The following is a 19,672-nucleotide window of genomic DNA, read 5'->3' as shown; positions in this document are numbered from 1 at the left end:
TGATCTTGCCAATCAAATTTTAAATAGTTTTGATAACAGCAGTTAGACACTCGGAATTTTTCTAGATCTATCAATAGCATTTGATAATGTCAACCACAAGGTTCTTATTTATAAACTACGCAACTATGGAGTAGTTCACTCCAATTTAAAGTGGCTGCAATGTTATTTACAAATTCGTAAACAAGGAGTACCATATGACTTAACATGTTCCCCATTTGAATCAATAAGTTGCGGAGTTCCCCAAGGACCAAACTTCCACTTCAATTACCTGAACTAACAATTAACAATATTAAAATTAAAAGAGTTTTTTTAATGAAAATACTCGAAATAATTTTCGATGAACATTTAAATTGGAAAAGCCAAATAAAGCTAGTCGAGAACAAAGTTTCAAAGACTCTGGGGATTATTTACAAGACAAAACATCTTTTGAATAAATTATGTTTAAAAAATTTATACTTTTCATTTATACATAGTCATATTAACTATTGTAATATTGCCTGGGCAAACAATCATTCATCTTTCCTAAAAATTATTTATACAAAACAAAAGCAAGCAAGTCGATTAGTTTTGGGCGCAGATAGATACGAAAGTGCCCGTTACTTAAGGAACCGTTACTTAAGGAAATAAATGCTCTAAACGTATGTGAACTAAATATATACCATAACTAGATATTTATGTTTAAACTTCAAAATGAAGTGATTCCAAAAAATTTTTTTCAAAGTTTCACTCGAATTAATCATAAGTATCAAACAAGACACTAACATCACTAAAATTCATTCAAATAATCCATCACTAAAAACATCATCCAAAAATTTTTTTTCAAAGTTTCACTCGAATTAATCATAAGTATCAAACAAGACACTAACCTCAAAAAATCTGACTTCTCAACTATATGCCGGGGACCACCCTTGTGGAATTCGGTTCTTGACGAAAATATGAAAAAAATAAAATCTATTATTACATTTAAAAAAACACTTACTAAATTTAAACATTACGTACATTCTCTCATTTTTTTTTTTTAAATTTAAATAATTTTGTATTTTTTATTTTTAATGTATTTTATTTATTTTTAATATTGTATTGAATGTGTATACGCATATGTACCAATTTGTAATTTTTTTTTTCTTTTTTTTTTTTTACTGTATTGAATATGTATACAAATATGTACTGATTTGTAATTTTTTATTTTTTTATTTTAATAATTTTTTTCAATTTTTTTTTTTTTAATATCTTTTTTAACTTTAAATTCTTTTTAACCTTTTAATTTTTTTTTTTTTTCAAACTTATTAATTTCACTCTTTTATATAATATTGGAAGATGTAAAATTTTATTGTATTTTTCTGTATTTTACGAAGGGGCTTGATAATAAGACATTTTGGCTTCAACTCGCGCCAGTCAACTTGTAATTACATATATTTGTTTAAATTTATAGATAACATTGTAAAATGTGTTAAATGACAAAATAAATAATAATAATAATAATTTCCATAATTTTAAATTTAAACTTAACTATTTATATTGTATAAGGATGTAAAATTATGTATTAGTTATATATAATTCATATTAAAATTATTAAAATCATTTTTTACTTCAAAATTCATTAATTGAAAATTTTAAGTTAAGTGAAAAATGATTTTAAAAATTTGAATATGAATTTTCAGTATGCACACTGGTCATCATCCAGTATATACACATTAAGTGGTAAAAAGTTCAGAATCACAAAAATTTACAATATAAGCAAGTACAGTTAAATAAAACATGTTCTCAAATAAGTTATAAAATTGTATCTCTTATTCATATTAACTTATAAATTTAGACAATCCTTTATAAAATCATTCTGTCAAATAATTTTGTCTGGGCTTCAAGTAAAACTTGTTATTTAAGATTATGTGTGTAATTTAGTGTAAATATAATTTGATGAAAACTTTATTTAAAAATTCATAATAATTATTGTTAGCGCTTTTAACTCACTTTTAAAACGTTTGTTGATTTGAGTAACAATTTCTGCTTTGTTTATGGGGCATTTCTTGTTGTTTATTAAATTATATCCGTGAAGAAGAAAGAAAATCTGATTAGATGACAATAACTTGCAGTGTTCTCCAAGGCTCAATTCCGGGTCCAATTTTATTTTTATTTATATAAATGATTTCTATAAGTTTTCAAACATTTTAAACTCAGTTTTATTTTCAGATAAGACGAATTTATTTTATTCTAATGAAGATATTAATCTTTTATTTAAGATAGTTAACAAGGAATTTTAAACCATTTCTAGCGGAATGGTTTAAGGCAAACAAATTGTCCTTAAGTTCAAATAAAACTAAAAATATTTTTTTTCATAGAATTCACGATAAAGAAAATATTTCATTAAAACTTCCTGATCTTTATATAGGCAACTCTAAAATAATTAGAGAGTTATCATTAAAGTTTTTAGGAGTGATACGAAAACTTGACATGGAGAGTACATATAAGAACTATAGAAGATACAATTTTTAAAAATATTGACATACTATACAAAGCTAAGCATTTATGAAACCAAAACTGCTTAAAAATTTTATATTTCTCCCTCATACATTCTTATAAACTATGCAAATATTGCATAGTTTATAAGAATGTAAACTGCTGTCAGAATTATTTCAAATGCAGATTTACACCTTCTATAGAACTGTTTAAAAATCATCACATACTCAATGTTTTTCCTAAACCTTTATCAAATTCTTATGTTTATGTACAAACTTTAAAATAAAATAGCTCCAATAATATTTAGTACACTTTTCAATAAAATTAATCACGTGTAATAAAATTAAACCTTCAAGATTTTCAAATTACAATTATGAGCAACCTAAAGTGCATTATTTGGTTACCAAATTTTTTATTGCCATCAGAGGTCCTTAATTATGGAACACTATTTAATAACGAGCTATTAACTTATTTTAAGTTTTTAGGTGTGATTCTTTTTTATTTTATTTTATTTTGATTATAGATTAGTAACTGATCTTAACATACTTGTAAATATTTGTATATAATTTTTAAATGGTACAAAGTGATTGTATGTTTACCTTTTAATGGTTGTACACGCTTGCTGATGAAAGCATGTCGGGCGTAGTAATAATGCAAATATTGTCTTCTTTTAGCCCCGATCATGTTGATTTTATTTATATAACACGGCGTTGTATTTATTTTTTTAATGACAAAAAAAATTTAAAAAAAAAATTTTTCGCTTTATAATTGATGTCGCCGTTAATGAACATAACGAATTAATAAAAAAGAACAGATCCAGTACTATAAACAAACGCGTTTTTGTAAAGCTATACGATAAGTTAGTTGTTGCGCTAATGAAAGGGTTGAAGCATGCAAATAAGGTCTAGAAATAATTAGATCTAAACACTGGATAAATTTCTAAAAGAGAAATTACTAGTATAAGTCAAGTTAAGACTCGTCCAGCTAAAAAAGCAGGTCGATAGAAGCAAATGCTGAAAAGGAATCTTATCACAAAGACTTTGAACTGTATTGGCAATCAAACTCATGAACAGATACGAAGTTTAGTGTAAGAAAAACCAGCTGTTACAATAACGAAGAGTTTATACTGTTTTGTGATAATCTAACTGCCCAAACTAGTGAGTTACATTGTGTATAGGTAAAGTTGATAAATGGATCGGTACCGTGTATCTGGAGCTATGGATAACCTACAGATTGTGGCATAGGGAAAATGTCTTAACAAGCTGTTGCAAATATTGAAGAGGAATGGTTGGATGGTGATGACAATCTTGACCTATAACTGGGAAACACTGAAAAAAAAACTCTATCTTAAAATGGATATTATTAAAACCTGAAGGTGGTAAGGATCTAGTAAGAATCTTAATCACTCATTTCGTATTATGAGGCTTATCACTAAATAATGGGTGAAAAAAATGCGCAAACTTAGTGGAGAAATTTGAAAAAAACTAGATGCTTAATTGCAACAGACGGTACGAAAAATTATAAAATAAATCAAGAAGGTCAAATTATATTGCGCTTCTCCCGCTGCAAATGAAAATTACCAAGAACAATGCAATGCGCTCCGAAACTAGTCAAAAACATGCAATAAAAAATAGCCAATGAAAACTTGTTAAGAACATGCAATGCGCTCCAAAAATACCTACCTGAAGGCATATTAGGAGAAGAATGAACAGAACCCTCAGAGTTTGGTATTGATACTTTGAGTGAATGGATGACCCTAAAAACAGGGGTCTTATAAATGTATAGTTAATTAGAAAATTCAAGGATGTTACGAACGGTTGTCATAAAATTTTTTTTTTTTTTTTTTCAACGCAAGCATTCAACAAGAGCGGACGCAATTTTACTACGAGGAGAATTTAAAAAAAAAAAAAAAAAAAAAAAACATTTACATTTGTACTTTACATTTGGAAAAATATTCAAGTTTAATCTTAAGAAAAACTTATTTCTATTTTTATCACACATATATACTATGGCAGTAACACTTAAAGAAATAAAAACAATGTTAAAAGAAATGTTTAAAGAATTCAAAAAAGAAACTGAAGAAATGTTTCGTAAACAAGAGAAAACTGTTATCGATATTATAGGCGCTAATATAAAAATCATTAACGACAGATTAGACAAAGCTGAGATAAATATCAACGTGAATGTAAACAAATTAAAGAACTCTCAAAGGAATTGGAAGATATTAAGGTTAGTCTAAATTTCAACGAAGAACTAGTTGACAAAAAAATACGTAACAACAATAAACAACTTGATAAAAAATTCGAACATACTAATATTGAAAAATATATGAAGGAAAAGCAACGAAACCTGGAAGATAGATCAAGAAGAAATAACCTACGAATCGATGGAATTGATGAAAATGGACAAGAATCATGGGGGGACTCTGAAGAAAAAGTTCACGCATTCTTCTGGCAAAATCTTGGACTGAAAAATATCGAAATTGAGTGTGCCCACAGCACTGGATTGAAGAAAGATGGACGACCGAGGACAATAGTTCTTAATCTGCAGAAATATAAAGACAAAATAAGAATCTTGAAAGAATCTCATCGACTTAAAGGCACAAATTGCTTCATTAACGAAGACTTTTCTCGTGAGACCGTTGTCATTCGGAAAAAGTTATTTGCGGAAGTTAAACAAAGGCGCTCAAATGGTGAAAATGTATCGGTAAGATATGACAAAATTGTTTATCTTAATAAAAATTTTGAAAACAATCTTAACAAATAACTAGCACTTCTAAAAAGAAATCCTTTTTTTTTTTGTTTTTTTTTCTTTCCATTTATTATCATGGGTATGACTAATAACTATGAATCCCTTTTTTTAAATTTATATGAAACAAATCTCTTTTCTTCAGAAAAAAACCTAGACCCGAAAAATAATTTTTATCGCAGTATTTTATCCGATTGTTCTTATCATTTTCCGAACCAACTAGAAGGGTTTCTTTTTAAGAATGCTCGCGAAAAAAGTAATAAGCGAATTGTAATTCTCCACCTCAATATAAGAAGTTTGAAATACAATTATGAAAAACTTTTAGATCTATTAGAAGAAGCTAAACACATTTTTAATATTATTTGTTTAACTGAAACTTGGATCACAGTAGATGAAATAAATAGTAATTTTGATATTCCTCACTTTAATATAATTTCTATGGAGAGAAAAACGAATAAGCGCGGCGGTGGAGTATTAATTTATGTTCACGAAAATTTTGAGTATTGTTTTAGGAATGATTTGAGCGTTTCTGACAGCGATAAAGAAGTTGTAACTATTGAAATTACAAATAATCAAACTAAAAACATTTTACTAAGCTGTTGTTATCGGCCACATGACGGCGTGAGCGAAAACCTGAGCATGTTCTTACAACAAATCATAAAAAAAGGAAATAATGATAAAAAAGAAAACTATATAGTCGGAGACTTAAATATGAACTGTTTTCTCTATAATGACGACCATAAAATTAAGAATTTTTATGACGCAATTTTTGAAACAGGGTCAGTTACTTTAATAAATCGACCCACAAGAGTTACAATAAATACAGCGACTCTTATAGATAATATTATAACTACTGATATTCTCAATAATATTATACAATTAGGTATCATAAAAACTGATATATCAGATCATTTTCCTCTATTTCTGAAACTTAATAAAACAAACTCAGAAAGAAACATCAATACCAAAAAAGTAATAAGAAAACGCATTTATAATGAGACTAATATTAAGTTATTTAAAGACCAACTATCATTACTGCATTGGAAAAATATAAATTTTGATAACGCTAATAATATTTATGAAACTTTTTTCAAAACTTTTTTTTCTGTTTATGAAGTTAATTTCCCAATCATAGAAAAAGCAATAACAACAAAGAATATCAATACACCCTTTATTACTAAAGGGTTACTAAAGGTTTACTAAAGGATTACAAAAGGTTTTAAAAAATCATCCAGAATAAAACAAAAATTATATATAAATTTTAAAAAAACAAAAACAGCCGAATTTTTTCAAATAGGTTTTTGTAGTTCTTATAAATTTTTTCAAGGGAAAAAATTTATAAGAACTACAAAAACCTATTTGAAAAAATTCGCAAAAACTTGAAGAAAAATTATTTCTCCCAATTATTCAAAACATTTAAAAACGACACAAAGCGCACGCGGGCAATAATGAAGGAAATTATTGGCAAAAAAAATCATGCTCCGGTTTCCTGCCACAAATGGTTAGAGTCGATAACAAAAGTTTACATGAACCAAAAACCATAGCTCAAGAATTTAACAAATACTTCACTCATATAGGACCAACACTGTCTGAAAAAATCCCTAAAACCAAATCTTTGTTTACTGATTATTTAGAATCCCTGGATAATTGCATTTGTTCAGATGAGTTATCTTCCGAATTAAGTTTTGATGAGTTCGAAAGAGCCTTCAAATCTGTTAAAAAAATAAGGCAATTGGAGCAGATCAAATTAATGGAAACGTGATTATAGATTGCTTTGAAAAAATTAAAGATGTTCTATTTAAAATCTTTAAGGCTTCTATCCATCAAGGAGTATTCCCAGAACAATTATAAATTGCCAAAATTATTCCTATTTTTAAAGAAGGGGACAAATCTGAAATCAGTAATTATCGCCCCATCTCTGTTCTCTCCACATTTTCGAAAATACTAGAAAAAATTATGTTCATCAGATTATACAAATACTTTCATGATAATAATCTACTTTACATTAATCAATTTGGTTTCAAGAAAGATAACTCAACTGAACATGCTATTATCCAATTTGTACGTGAAATCTCAAAATCATTTGAAAAATCACAATATACACTAGGAATTTTTATTGACCTATCAAAAGCTTTTGATACGGTCGATCAACATATTTTGATTCATAAACTCAAATACTACGGAAAAATAAATAAAATTTTAAAATGGTTTAAAAGTTATCTATCTAATCGAAAACAGTTTGTATTATTTTACAATGATTATCAATCCACTTTTCTTAATACTTGTGGAGTTCCACAAGGTTCAATTCTTGGACCTCTCCTTTTTTTAATTTATATAAATGACTTAAATAAAGCTTCAAAACTAATGAACATTATGCATGCAGATGATACAAATCTATTCCTTTCTAACTATGATATCGCTGAACTTTTTAAAACAATGAACGAAGAACTCCCAGTGGACACACGACGTAATTTCAACGTTGATTTACGGTTGATTTTTAGTCGCGACGTCATATGACCAAAAATCAACATTTGTAAATATAAAAATAATAATAATAATAATCTATATGATATATTATTAACATATCATACATTTTATGTATATATCATATGTTTTATATATATATATATATATATATAAATATATATATAATATATATATATATATATATATATATATATATATATATATATATATATATATATATATATATATATATATAGAACTTTTATATGTTGTCAGAAAGTCCATATTTTGTTGACAAAAAGTAAAAATTAAAATGCAAGGCCGGAATTTTTTTTTTTATTAATTGATAGACTGCCTGCCCCAACCAAACCATCAGTCGATGTAGCAACACTCCCTTGCGGGTCAGGCTAAAAGATAGTAGATGTAGCAGCACTCCGTTGCGAGTCAGGTTATTTGTCAGTCGATATAGCAGCACTCCCTTGCGAGTCAGGCTATTTGTCAGTCGATGTAGCAGCACTCCCTAGCGAGTCAGGCTATAAGATAGTCGATGTAGCAACACTCCGCGCATGATTTACAGTAAAAAATATAAAAATAAAAACATTTTATTAAAAAAAATTGAAAATGAAAACATTTTATTAAAAAAAAAAAAAAAAAACATTGTTTATATTGTTAAAAACATTCAGAATGTTTCTAAAAACATTCTGGTCAATTAAATTTGCGTTTTTGTGGTTTTTTTAAAAAACGATCAGTTTGTTATTAAATTAATGGTTTTAACTTTCTGACAACTCGCATATGTTGGACGAAAGTCAAAAGAAATTAAAAGTGACGTATGTGTTGGCGTAAGAATCACTTTTTTCCTTCCGCTCTTCCCAAATATAAAAAAAAAAATAAAAATAATAATAATAATAATAAAAATACTATAATATAGTATTATGATTATTATAGTCTATATGATATTTTATTAACATATCATATATTTTATGTATATATCATATGTTATATATAATAATATCATATATATATATATATATATATATATATATATATATATATATATATACATATATATATATATATATATATATATATATATATATATATATATATATATATATATATATATATATATATATCATATATTATATGTAAATATAAATATATAAATAAATATAAATATATAATATATACCGTGAAAATGAACATCGATGCCAAGTTTACTAAATGGTGAAGAATCACGCACTATATAACTAAACAGAGTGTTTTATGTTATTTTAATTTAGCTATTTTATTCTAAGAACTTCCACTTGTATATATATATATATATATATATATATATATATATATATATATATATATATATATATATATATATATATATATATATATATATATATATATATATATATATATATATATATATATATATATACATACATACTATAAAAGTGCCTTCTGTTGTTTAGGGAAATGGCTACACGGTTAAAGCGATGGAGTCGGAATAATGTTTTGGTTAATGAGCTTCTTAGTAGTGACATTGGTATTGATTGCTCAGCTTCATTAAATGAAGATGTCTGTAGCAGCAGCAATTGTGAGGCTACTACAATAGTAGATTCTGAATATAATTCAGACTCTATCTTACAGGATGAAATTTAAAACTAAAAATAAAAGCAACTCAGATGAAAGCAAATTAAGAGGGAAAAGAAAGGGGGAGGGGGGAAATATTCCGGACTTTTTCCGCAAACAATTTTTCGGATTTTTCAAATTTGACCTGGATGATCTATTATATATATGTATAATTTTTATTGAAATTGACCTATTTCTACAGAAAAAAAGTCATTGATTTTTTGAAATCTTAAAACCATTCGGAATTCTGCGGTATACGCGGTGCCATTGGGCTACCTAACCTGATATTGTATCAAAGTTTAATGTATTTATAAAAATAATAAATTTTTGTTGTAGGTTGATGACCAATGGTTTACAATCAAAGTTCAACATGGCTGGCGGCAGGGGTAAAGAGAAATTTGAAGGCACAAACATTTGTAAGGTTGTTGTTGGAAAGTCATGAGTAATGTTATCTGTTATTGAAAAACACAATTTGATGATTTGGTGCTACTTTAATTTCACGTTCCTGCTGTACTTGTTGCAAATTAATCAGGCAATACCTTTTTTTATAGAGAGCGTCATGCTTAGTAAAGCGACTGCTATAGTTGCTGAAGTCAGAACAGATATCATGAGTTTGTTGAAATATGCACCCGACAGATCTAATGGTGGCGGTCGGTGCGTAAATGACGATTCGAATATGTTAATATAAAATGTATATATAAAATGTTAACATTCTATCTGTTTCTTATATAAACTCCCTTAAAATAATTTTTTGAACATGAAATACACTACTTTTAGCGCAAAATATTGCTTTTTTATTGTCTTATTTTATCGCAATCCAAGTCGAGACAATTTAACATGTTAACGATGACAATTTAACATGGCTGCAGCCTATTGGATATAAGTTATATCCAATAGGCTGTATAATTTTTATCAAAGGACCAAAATTTAACGTTGAAATTAGGTTGTTTGAACGTTGTTTTAACGTCTTATCAACAATATATCAACCATATATGGTTGATATATTGTCGATAAGACGTTAAAACAACGTAATTTCAACGTTGAACTTTTAGATTTCATTTTATCGAAGTTGTAATATGAATGATATGTAGTCGATAAGACGTTATAACAACGTTGAAACAACGTTTTCATTGACGTTGTTTCAACATCGTGGTTTTCAACGTCGGATTTTGTTTCCAATTCCACCAAATTTCAACGTTGTTTCAACATTGCATTTCGTCGGTTTGCGACGTTGTTTCAACGTTATTTCAACGTCATTGTGCCCACTGACTCAGACATATATCTAATTGGTTTAAGTGTAATAAGTTAACCTTAAATATTAATAAAACAAAATGGGTTTTATTTCATTCGATTACAAAAAAACGATTTCTCCCTGCAAATTTACCTCAAATTTTTATCGATCAAAAGGAAATCAAAAGAGATTCTGTTACAAAATTTTTAGGTGTTTATCTTGATGAAAATATTACTTGGAATCACCATATTGATTATATAAGCACAAAAATTTCTAAAAACATAGAGATCCTATATAAATTACGAATCTATCTCAATAAGAAAGTCTTAATACAACTTTATTACTCATTTATACATAGTTATTTAAATTATGCCAATATTGCTTGGGGAAGTACTGAAAAAAGTAAGTTGCAACGTCTTTATCTCCGTTAGAAACGCGCAACCCGTATAATCAATTTTGCAAATCGCTTCTCTCATTCGAAGCATTATTTTATGGAAATGAGAATTTTGAATATATACGAGTTAAATGTATTTAATACTTTATGTTTTGTATATATGTGGATAAATAACTTATCCGTAGCCGTTTTCAAAGATCTTTTTTCTCTTAAACCAATCAGTAAATATACTTTGAGAAATAATAACTTTTTAAATGAACCTTTTTGTCAAACAAACTTTAACCAATTTTGTATTACCTATCAAGCGCCACACCTTTGGAATAAACTTGTTTTGCCGAATTTTAATTTTGAAGTACCTATTACTTTTTGCCTTTTTTTAAAAAAAACTGAAAAATCTCATTCTTTCATTAGATAATATTTTGAGTTATTATTAGTAGTAAAAGTTAAAAATATTTTTTGGTCTACTTTTTTAGTGTTTTTATTGTATATATATATTGTTTATATATATATGTTTACGTTTATAGAATTTTATTCCTACTAATTTTATTTATTGTTCATATACTTTTTACTTTTTAACTTCCACATTGGGTTACTCTTGTATACAATTCTGATGACAAGATCATCTTGATCTTTCTTCAGATCAGATTATTTACCTTGTAGTTTTGTAAAAGTTTATTAACTTTTTTTTTTTTATCTTATCTTTGTTAAATGCTTATTTGAGGTTCTGACGACAAGATCCTTGTGATCTTCTTTCAGATACCTTGTTTATATTTGTTATTTTTTTATCATTGTAAGTTTATATTATTATTTTTACTATTTTTTATTTTAAGCTGTACAACGATTAACAAATGTAAACCAAAAAAAAAAAAATAATAATAAAAAAATCTGCTTTTTTTTTAAAACTTAATCTTCATCTGTTACTTAAAATGGGCCATTATTATTCATTTTATACTTTAATGATACAACGTTAAGCATAAAAAACTAATGTAAACTATACGCTGACGATACGAAATTAATACCTATACTAAAGCAGTACTAAAGCAAATCTATATCAACAGTACAGAAGATTAACAAGAAGATCTGAGCAAAATGGACAATAAATTGATTGATAAAATTTAATAATGACAAGTGTAAGGTTATGCATAATGGAAAAAATAACTCCAAAAATGAGTACTTGGTAACATGATGATGATGGGTACTTGATGACATTGATGCTTAATAATTCCAAGATAAAACATATGCCACTAAACAAACAAAAACAACTTTAGAAAAAGATCTTGGTATACATGCATCAAATGACTTAAACTTGAATTACCACATTAACTAGACAGTCAATAAAGCTTACCAAAAATTAGGCCTAATAAAACACTCTTTTAAATATTAAAATAAAAGAAATATAAAATTACTATTTACTTCATTAGTCGGACTTATCTTGAATATGGATCACCATTATGGAATCCACATTTACAAAAACATATCAATATGATCGAACAAGTCCAACAAAGAGCAATTCGTATCCACAGTTTAAAAGGTTTATCATACAAAACTAGATTAAATAAAGTCAATCTTTCGACATTTAAAAATAGAGGGTCAAGGGGTGATATTGTGCAATTATACAGATTAAAGAATAACTTAGATGTAATTAATTAGTACAATCCTCCTAAATATATAGAAAATTCAATTACAAGGGGGAAAGGGGGGCACAATAAAAGAATATGTAGACAAAAAAGCAGAAAAATAAACGATCGACATCATTTTTTTATAAATTAACCGCAAGATGTTGTGGATGCGAAAACTTTAAATACATTTAAAACCCTTTATGACAATTATATTCAAAACAGTAAAAAGCAGTTACCGTCTGACATCTTCTGTCGTTAGACTCTATACACTGAAATGTCTATCACAGTTTGTTTGTTTATACTATATATATAAACTTTAAAAAATGAATGGAGCAAGTGTTTAGTGGGACATCCTGCATTTTTAGCTAAGAAATCTGATGAATAACTTTAAATATAATTGTTCAGTTTTTCTCAATATCTGCAAAAGTAAAAAAACAATTATCTATGAGAGAACAGTTTCTCAAAACACCTTGTTATAACCCATATTCTCTTGAAACAAAGTGTTTCTTCATTTACTCAAGATAAAGAATTTATTAACTCATTTAAGATAAACTGTTTCTTCTTCACTTGTAACAAAGTGTTTCCTCTTTTCACTCGACACAAAATTTTTCTTTGTTCAGTCGAAAAGTGTTGAGCTATTTTGTGTAAAACGAGTATATGTATCATGAAAAATGTTGACAGATGTATTTTTATTGCTATTAATAAATCAGATGCATCAGTAAAATACGTATTTTTTCAAAGTCCAGTAGAAAAAACTGGAACTTATTTGCATGCATTTACAACAATTAAACTTATTTAAAAATTGGTGATTAAAAAATAACCATTTTAAATCAATCAAATGAAGAACCAATTAAAAAAGTCAACTTAAACCGTCACAGTAGTGTAAGAATCAATGATAAATTTAACATTTGAACACATCTTTTTTATTGACTGAAGATGTTTAGTTTTATTTGATCAAATGAAGTCCATTGCTGAGGCCCATTTTTATGTACATAAAATGTAACCAGATTGTAATAATGTTACTCACAGTTCCTTTACATGCAGGAAAAAAAAAAAACACGTTATATTAATGATATGATAGTTTCTTATTAATCGTATATATAGTATAATGGTACTGCAAAATTGTAACGAGTTAATAAACAGCTTGTAATGGTAACAAACTTTAATTCTATCCTATTTTGATTTTATTTATCAATGCTCACAGTTGTATAATATTTTCCTATTTTTCTCCGGTATCAAGAATTGTAAAAAACTGCAACAAATGCATCAAGAGCATAGCGATAAGTTTTCTCTATGCTATTCAGTCTATAGCGTAAATGTAAAACAAAACGTTTTTATAAAATGGTCATAAATAAAAATCATAAGTCTTAATGTCCTTCTTTAACTTCATTTAACAATTTTAAAAAACATTTTGTTTTTAAGTATTTTTGCATAAAATTTTTTAATGCAAAGATAAAATATTAGTATAATAAAAATTATACCATTAAAAAACATGTTAAGATCAACATTGTCAGTCAAAACGATAGTTTTTTAATAGACTGTCTAAAATTCGGTGGTTTCCGTTGGTCGGTGGTTTGCGTCGTCTTCATCAGCTCTAAAAATATTTCAGCTATGAAGAGATGGTTTGGCGTTGAAGCAATGGTGCAGCTATGAAGAGATGGTTTGGCGTTGAAGCAATGGTGCAGCTATGAAGAGATGGTTTGGCGTTGAAGCAATGGTGCAGCTATGAAGAGATGGTTTGGCGTTGAAGCAATGGTGCAGCTATGAAGAGATGGTTTGGCGTTGAAGCAATGGTGCAGCTATGAAGAGATGGTTTAGTACCTTCTTGCAAGAGAGCTTCAAGTACCTCCATTACCTCTAGTTCCTCCTTTGGCTTAAAATGTGATTAGCAAAGATGAGCCAGTAGCATTAAAATCATATACACTGCTTTTTTCCTTTATCAAACTGCACCAAAACGAAACTTATTTTTGATTTTTTAATAATGAAAGAATTTAATGCTAGAAGTTTTTCGTTCTCCATTTTTGATATAATAGCTTCAATTTAAGCAACCAAAGGTGACAAATCGTTTTCCAGAAGATTATCTTATGTATTTTATTATTATAAGACATTTGCTTCCTTTACTTGCTGTACAACTCAAGCCTCTTTTTAAGTTTTTCAGACGTTAATTTATGAAAAGATCTATTGTGTGGTGATTACAATGATGATATCTTAACTACTTATACATTAATTTAATAAAATTATAAATACTTTTTATCTACTTTAAAAAAACAGCGCGATTTAATTGAGTACAACTCGATTTACACGGTTGATCGTTTTTATACTTTATAAAATAGTAGAGGAGACTAGTGAAGAAGGTAAGTTAACGAATTGTGTTTCTTTTAGAAGCATTTCATCAGAAATTACCCGAAATTACAGGAAACAATTTGATTTGACCATTTTAACTTTCACTGTAGTATTGTACGGATTCGCGTAAGTGCATAGGAAATGTTATGAATAATGTGTTTTTCGGATAAAAACGTAAATTTTAGAACATCACTGTCTTTTTACGAAAAAAAAAGTTTGTGGTATGAAAAAAATGTTATTGTACACACTAAAGCCATAATTGTATGTGCTAACCCTTAAAAAAACAAACAAATATAATGTAGTTTCAAGTCAGTTTTTTTTTTTCAATATTTTCCGTTTTTCAGGATCTATAGGCTGCTAACAAAAAAATATGTTTTTGGTGTAAGGGGTCGTTCATAAATTGCATAACGCAAAATTTCACAATAATCAAAACAAAAAAGATCAAAAGTTTTCCCTCGCAGATTCTTAATTTAAATAAAAAATCAAAATAGCCCATTAAGTTTAATTGAAATCGCCGCGTAAAAGACTCTAATATTCTCTGTTTTTAAAATATATTTTGCGTTGCGTAATTTATGGACGATCCCTAAGTTAGCAAATTTTTCACGGGGCTAGTTGGCTCATTGTACAATAAATGCTCTATATAAGTAACTCATTTGAAACAGTTTCAATAAAAAGAGTTTTTATTGGGAAAAGTTGCTTACAGGGAAAAAGTATAAAAATAGTTAAAAATAGAAAATATTTTTACTTTTCTATTTCTTTACTAAAGTGTGAATGAATGAATAAGTTCAGTTTTATTTTGCAAAAGAAAACATTTTATAATTACATTTAAAAAAAAAGAAAATTAAACAATCAAATTTTAATAAATCTTTGGTTTAGTACAGCACTAATCGCAAAAACAAAAAAAGTTACATATATATGTATATGATAGGTTTTTTCTTATTTTTAGTAACTCATTGAATGTTAAGTCATTTTCTTTTGTCCCAAATTAAAAGAGTTTATAACATGACTGATGTTTTTATTGGGGTCATCCGACGTTTTTTCATTTTCTTCAACCGAAGTAATTTCACTTTCTACTTTAGGATTGCCTCGCTTGTTCCACTAGATTCCAATAGATGCGGTAGTGGTGTAGTGGTAAAGCGCTCGCTTCATAAGCGAGAGGTTCCGAGTTCGATCCCCACCACGTCCCTGGTAGTACCGCGCTCAACTTGTTTCTCCGCGCAGCGGCCTTGTTCGTCAAGGTTCGTGTTTCGGAGCTATAAAGTTGAGAGAGGGTTATTAACCACTAATAAGTAGCCTCCTCCTCTGTAGTGGCCTTCTCGGCCTTGAGGAGGTGAATAAAAAAAAATAATAATAAAAAAAAAAAAAAAAAAACTTCCCCACACCCATATTTCAATATCTACAAAATTACAATCATTAAATATTGAATTTATACAATCTTGCCAAGGAAATACCATTTTCTTCTGAAAAGTGATTGGAAGGAATATTGTATTGAATTTCATCACTTGACGAAAAAAGATGTCTAAATAAATTTTGTATAATTGACACGGGAATTTCATTCCATGCTCGGACCACTAAATAAAAGATCTTTCAGTGCTGAAACTATTCCATCTCCTGCAACTAAGGCTGCAAGACATGCAAGTAGATGTTTGCGATAGCATTGTTTTAGTGATTTTATCACCTTTTTGTTAGGTACCCCAAGAAGTCCTTACGGTCTTATCACAGAGCACCGTGGAAGAGCATTAGAAAGGAAGTTCGCGCCTCCTTCCTTACCCATTTTTTTACAAAACTTGCCAGAGGTGGCGTTGAACCACGGATCTCTAGTTTCTGAGGGATTTTGATCTAGTGGTTGCAATAATGGTGTGTTATTAAGGGGAAAAAACATAACTTCGAAATTCGGGTTACTAGTAAAATTATTCTCAGACCCATGGCAAGCTGTATTATCTACTAAGAGAAGTTTTTTTACGGAAAAATTTTTAGATTCCAAATGTCGAGTTACTGAAGGTATGAATGTATCATTATATCATTCGCTAAAAAGTTTGCCAAGCATTTTTGGATGATTTTAATATACAGGCAAATCCATATTTTTGAAGCAACAAGAAGATTTCAATTTCCCTACCATCATCAAATCTATTTTATGCGTACCTGTAGCGTTTAGGTATGGCATAACTGTTACTCTTTCCTTCATTGCTTTTCTTCCAGCAGCGGATTTTTCAAAATTTGTATCTTTAGTTTTATTGGGCAAGCTTTTATAGACGAGACCAGTCTCGTCGCAATTACGTATTTGTTCAGGCAAAAAGTCATTTTCAGTAATATAATTTATTTGAAAATGAATTAGCTAGCAAAACATACTCTCTCCACAAACAGACAAAATCCGTATACCATGGCGTTTTTTAAATTTCGTTAACCATCCATCACTTGCTACAAATGTTTCAGGTCCATTATTTAATCCATTTACTTTGAGTGCTTTTAATTTTATCATTTTATTTTGGACTAAATCGTTTAATTGTCGCCGCTCTTATTCTCATTCTGACTCTCCTTCACATATGTTTTGGATTCTTCAACATATTCTTCTAAATGTTATTCATTCTTACTCTCCTTCACATATGTTTTTCTTCAACATATTCTTCTAAATTTTCTTTATTTTCTTTTACTCTATTTATTGTAGATTTAGCAACTTCGTTACCAATGTCTTTTGTTTTCTCACCATTTTTAATATCTTTTAAAATGAATAGTTTATCTTTTAACGAAACTAAAGGTCTTTTTATCTTCTGATTCATATTTTATGGTTGAATTTAATGCACTAAAATATTAATTAATTTATTAATTAACTGAAACTAACAGAATTCAAGTAACTATTCTATTTAAGAGAAATCACTTCAATACTGGCAGCGCAAAACACAAACATATCCCAATAACAGAATTTTTTTGCAATTTGAGGTTGCTGTAATTTTGCTTCTGAATTAGCCTAAACATAGCTCAAATATTTAGCTTTAAAAAAACAAGTTGCTTGTACAGAACAGTTGAACTAAAAAAGGTTGCCTGTATGGACGTTGCTAATAAAAAATGTTGTTTATAGAGAGTTATATAGAGCCTTTCCTGTATTCGCAATGGAAATAAAAAAATATTGTATAAAATTAGTATTTTTTGTTAAATTTGTAATAATTTCAAAAAAAATGTTGTTAGGAAGGAAAAAAAACAAAAACATATAGAGAATTTTTTTAATTAGAGAAAAAGTGAGCTACTGTTTTGCATTATTTATACGAATTATTTGCTACCATCTTAAAGAACATATTGAGTGGGTGCGATAAGTTAGCGAATTATTTTTTATCTATTTTGAGGCTCTAGTAGGGGCCCAAGAAAAATGAATTGAATCAGGGGTTCAACTATTTTACGTGAGATCTTTCATAAAATCTTTTAATTGTAATAATTTTAATGATAAAGTTGAAAATGTTGCCATAAATTCGTACTCTTTTAAGACTACGCTTTGATAGCTAAAAAACATGTGTTATAAGAGCTACTGATTTCAAAGAGTAAAAACATAAGTAACTAGCCTCGGTCTCCCTATTTTCAAATTTTTTTTCAATCGTATGTTTTAAATGTAAAACATTGCTTTTATTTTTTTTTCATCGTTTAAAGCATTGCTTTTATTTTTGTAGTATTCTATCGTTTTTTTTTATTAGATCATAAATCGTCATTAAAAAGTAAACGAGTTAAACTAATTTTAGTAAAAAGAGAAATTAAAAATAAAGCCGCAGCTACACGTCTACGCGTTAACCTAACCTAATCTACGAGTAGATTTCAGTATTTATGAAATCTTATATTGATTAATTTTTATATCACTACAACAGTTATTATCAACAGCTACACTGATTTTTTTGTTGTTTGCGAAAGCTAATTTCCGAATATGGAGGAAACTCCAAACATTTATATGTTCATGTTTATGTCAAATAAGGATGCCTTGCAAATTGTTGTACTGATTGCACCTAGAAAACAAAGTACGCCCTAAATGCTTTTCCTCCTTGCTACAACTGGAGAGAAGCCAGTATATGAAATGTCTTTTTACTATTATAAACTTGATAAATATAGTTATATTTAACACTATAAATTTGATATAAAAAAAAGCATAACATACAAATTTGAAATATATTTTATATTTTATAAAACTTCAAACTTTAAGCAATAATTTTAAAGTATTTAAAAAGTATGACTATATAAAGATTGAACCCCTTAAATTAAGGAGATAATAAAATAAAGGTGATAATAAAATTTATATGGCCATAACTATTGAGCACCTAAAGATTATTGCATAAAATTTGAAACTTATTGATGAAAATAAACTTAATTTATAATGTTAAATAAAATGTTTTATAAATTGGTTGTTCTCATGCTAAGGGCAAGAGAGACAAAACATTTTAGAACTTACCTTGTTCTCAGGTTTCTATCGTTGCAATTTTTTTTTCAAAACATCCTTATTTGACTTAAATAGTATAAACATACAACTGTTTGGAGTATTGTTTTGAATTAAATATTTTTTTAATTTAAAAATTCAAATTTCGCAAGAGTTTTTTTTAATCTTTTTTTAGTGAAGATATTAATTTAAATATAACATTTTTTCTCTTTAATAAAACTTTGGGGATTCCAGAGTGAAACATCAAGATTCTCTCGTAAAACATCAGGAATTCATCTATTTTACATGAGATCTTTTATAAAATCATTTAATTGTAATAATTTTAAATTTTATTATTTTTTTGATGTTTGTTTAAATTTATTTTTAAACGATCCCCTGTGTTT

This window comes from Hydra vulgaris, chromosome 08 (genome assembly GCF_038396675.1).
Source record: "Hydra vulgaris chromosome 08, alternate assembly HydraT2T_AEP".
Classification (NCBI taxonomy): domain Eukaryota; kingdom Metazoa; phylum Cnidaria; class Hydrozoa; order Anthoathecata; family Hydridae; genus Hydra; species Hydra vulgaris.
The sequence above is the reverse complement of the archived record's forward strand: the minus strand, read 5'-3'. Positions refer to the sequence as shown.